Here is a 4,732-nt window from a genome sequence, read left to right on the forward strand (position 1 = left end):
AGACATGCAATAGAGTTCTGATCTTCCAGAACATAGTTGTGACGATTGAGCTTACAGTTTAGAGAAAGTTAAGACTGTTTCAAAAAAATATGCTAAAGCAATTAAGACCTTTATCCATAATAACTTAACAAAACTAATAAATGTAATTATAATACTTAATATAATAAACATTTATTTTTTATCTGATCGTTTTGATTTTATTTGATATATAGATAACATTTCTTGTTACAAGTGTGTTCAGTATTTTTATACAACACTTAGTTCCAGTCCTCAAACTTTATTGGCTGAGTGGCATTTTAGGATTTTTTTTTTTAATTATTATTATTTTTTGGTCTGTGTTTGTTTCATTCTAGAGAGACTGGCAGTCTGTTCATTGGTGGGAATTTGATCTCTCCACACGTTACATTGTTACGCCAGTAGGTGGCGACATGTGACTGTCTTTATGGGTCATTGACTTATTACTGTAATTCAACTGATTTGTTAAAAAGGAAAACACAAGATTATACTGCTGCATAAACAAAGATTCGCTCAGGAACAAAACACTACTGTGTGCTGCTGTGAAATACAAGAAAAAAAAAATGCTGGGTGGGAGTTGGGACTTTGTCCATGTGGAACTGATTGGATGGTTGAATAGTTGTAGTTTGCTATTGGTGTATCTCATGTGAGTGACAGGTTGCCATGCCTGATTTACGAGGGCAGATAAATAGAATAAATAAAAAATAATGATGTGCACAGATAAATCCTTTAAACATAATAAACATTGCAAAATATATATGTTTTGTCAATTTTTATTTCATGGTGACCTTAATTCTGCTTTGACCACATTTTAAACTGTTTTTTTGTTTTGTTTTCAATATTGTGCCTAGATATAAGCTACACCAGGTATTGTTTATTGAACTGTTTATGAAATATCACACTTCTAGTCCCATCCTGTTGTTCTGAATATTAGGAACAACAGCACTTCCTCCTCCTCCTCCTCCTCCTCTCCTATTCAGGTATAGGTTATGTCAACTTCCTAATTTTTACAAACAGTATGAATTAGTTTTTGAATGGATGAAATAATAATAGTATAGTATTCCGCTGGTGATTGTTGTAACTTGTGATTCAAAGTGTCTTTGTGTTGTGTTGTGTGCATGTCCAAAGGCAGGGAGGAACCCTGTTTACGCCGTCACGCTGAAGCAATCAGGCTGTCAATCACGTGGACGTAAACTCCTTTGGCAGCCACTAATCTTCAGACACTAAAATCATGCGGCCAGTGAGTTGATGTGACAAGTGATGCACTGCTGACAGCTGGACCCTGATTTCACTATGAAACCGCAGGGTGCTGTCTCTGTGTAATTACAGGTGAAAGAGCTGGGTTTGTGTTTTTTTGTTTGTTTTGATTGTTTTAATTGCAATGGTTTCTCTTGCACTTAAACATAAACGCCCTCAATTGGCACAAGTGTTATGTAAAATGTAACTTTCAGGGTGTGTGTGTGTGTGTGTGTGTGTGTGTGTGTGTGTGTGAGTGTGTGTGTGTGTGTGTGTGTGTGTGTGTGTGTGTGTGTGTGTGTGTGTGTGTGTGTGTGTGTGTGTGTGTGTGTGTGTGTGTGTGTGTGTGTGTTAAAAAAAAAATTCTGTATATGTGTTTTTTTGGGTCAGGCTTTTGTGGATAGCCTAATATAGTATGTAGTGAGAATATGGAGTTCACATTCAAACCAAATTTTTTTTTTTAGAAGCCCAAACTGAGCAAAGATATGCAATTTGGTGTATATTCTGATACATATATATATACTGTAAGTCTTTTTACTTGCAAAGAAAGTATAAGAAGGCATGTAGGTTATCAAATATGATATAGTAGACATTATAGGGTTAATTAGTGCAACTTTTATACTCCCTAATAACATAATTACTATTAAAGGTACATTATGTTAAAGTTTCACCATTACAGTAATACACAAGTTGCCCTCTGAGGTTGAATCAAACAAACGCCAGCGCTGGTTCAAACAGCAAAGGAAATAGCCCTACCTTAAGGCGATGAGGAACCTATGAAGGGCAAAGATCTGGCAGTCTATCCAAACCCATTTAGACAAATAGTCTTGTATTTACTCTACCCTTTTTCATGTCTGCCATCATACAGAACAGCAAAGCAACAACCAGTGTGCAGCGGCACTGAATTACAACTGTAAACACAACAGACAGAAATCATTCCAAGCTTGTGTTTAAATAAAAAGCATGCTGCTTATATTTGTGTCCTAATGTGTGTTTAGACGTTTCAATCATCTTAATTCAATTCTCACGCGACATATATCCTCCTGCACTTCAAGCGGTGGGTGTGCTGTGTTTAAATGAAACAGGTTTGTCTTCACTTGGTAGTCTTTAGTATACTTAATAGCTGCATTTGTCTTGGCTTGTTCTCGGTCTATTCAAATGTGCATGGAATAATGCACATCAAACATTGACACAATAACCATTTAGTTTCATATTTGGCTCTCTTTTTTGCATAACTACACAGTTCAGTGCAGCTGATGTTAGATTCATTGCCCAGTATTGTTTCGCAGTGCATCATAAAAGCAGTTCATTTGGAAAGTCGTATCTCGGGGTGCTTTTTGAACGAGTAAACTGTGAAGGGTTTAAGTGTTTTTATGAGACGTATAGTTGCATAATTCAGTATGGCACATATGAGTTTGAGTCACTGCAACAATCTGACCTGCAGTTGATGAGGCCGACAACATAACGATATGACATTTCTTTTTTTTACCGTTTTTTTCCAACTCCTTACACACTTTTTCAAAACTATGTCACCTTTTTATTAAAACTCTACACACAATTCTCAAAACTGCACACAAAATGCAAAATGCCTCACATCTATTTAAAAACATACAGTAACACTGCATTCAAAATGCCATAAGCACATGTCCGAATGAAGCATTTGCATCAAATGGCAAACACTTCTTTCTTAATAGTGAATTTTTGGATATACCATGTAAACACTGTTGTTCTAAATCTAAAGCTCTTTGGTCTTCCATGGGCTTATATATATACATTTCAATACAATGTACAGTGACAGTAATCTGCTGAGAGGGGTAACAACACTTTAAACACCAATGCAATGTAGAAACAGAAAATATCGATTAGGCCAAACATTACTGTTGTATACAGTAGCATACAACAAAACCATAAACATGTAAACCAAAAGTATATTCTTTAGAATACAGTGAAGAACACAACTGTGTGTGTGTGGGGTCTCTGTCTATTGTTGGCATCCATTGTTCAAAATAGGTAATCTGACCTTTGACCTGTGTACAGGCCTATACTACAGTAAAGCAGTGATTGGTTAGTGATCAGTAAAGCAATTAGTGTTTGCACATGTGAGGAGTGTGTGTGTGACCTGGTGAATAAGTGTAGCATTTTGATTGGTTGTGTTTGGAAAAGGAAAACAAGTCACTTCCTGTTAGATTTTTTGTTTTAGGTCGAGAATTGTGAGTAGTGTTTTGAAAAAAGAGTCAAAGGCTGAGAAATAGCTCATGGTTTCGAGAAATAGCTCATGGTTTCGAGAAATATAGCTCATGGTTTTGGAGATGTGGTGTGTAGTTTTGCTCTTTGAGTGAGCGGTTTCAAAAATCGTGTGACATGAAAAGATTTTGTGTGTAAGCAGTTGGAAAAACTGTAAGCATGATGAGACAGTCGTAACTCAGAGGAATCATTCATGATTCGCTCACCAAGGCTGCTTTAACAACAGTCATTTTGTGAAATATTATTACTTTATAATATCTATTTCTATTGTAAACTATTTTAAATCGCAATTTATTTGTATGATCAAAGCAGGATTTTCAGCATCACCACTCCAGTCCTCGTGTCAAATGATACTTCAAAAAATAATTTGAGTCACATTGTTTTTTTGTAGCAATGTAAATCTTTTCTGTCACTTTTAATCATTTAAACGCATCCATGCTGAATATAAGTATTCATTTTCTTTTCATTCTGACCCCAAACTTTTGAATTTGCTTGAATAAAATGTCATAAAAAAATCTATATTTTTGGCAACAAAGACTGTGGTCTTCACTGATGGGTCTAATGGAGAAAATGTACAATTAATGGAACAGAACATGATATATTTCGACAGGGTTGTGGCCAACACAACGCGAGTTACGAACTTTTTTCAGGTAACTAAGGCAACGCATTACTTTTAAAATTAATTCAAAATATCAGAAGTGCAGATGATGAAACATGATGGTTATTGTATATCTAAACTAATTTGAGCATTCATTCACTCATCTCACTTACACAAAAACAGATTCAGTATTTCTCAAAATTAATAAACCAGTGAAATGCAAACTCAAAATATAACAAACCTGCAATTTAAATATAGCCTACTTTATGTATTTAATCTCACTTTATTGACCAATGTCTTTACTGCTGACCCACAATGATCCAATTGAGCCATACTAATAAGCAAAAATGTATTTAGTTAAACATCACTGGCGAATTCCAAATGGCGTTTTTGCCCTTAAAGGGCACTTCGGGAAGTGGACGCCATTTGTAGGAGCGCTCCAAACAAAAGTGAACAACTGAATCCCTTCACGAAGGGTCCTTCCACAGGTCCGTTAGGCAAGGAAACATGCAATAGTCAATTCAAGGAAGTAATTCAATGATTTATTATGGTCATGTTCTGCCGTTGGGATTGTGGGCATAGTGCATTGTGTTTCATTTCTTCTCCTTCATCCTGTTCTTCAGCAATCCAGAGTGGCAG

This window comes from Phoxinus phoxinus, assembly GCF_949152265.1.
Source record: "Phoxinus phoxinus genome assembly, chromosome: 18".
Taxonomy (NCBI): Eukaryota; Metazoa; Chordata; class Actinopteri; order Cypriniformes; family Leuciscidae; genus Phoxinus; species Phoxinus phoxinus.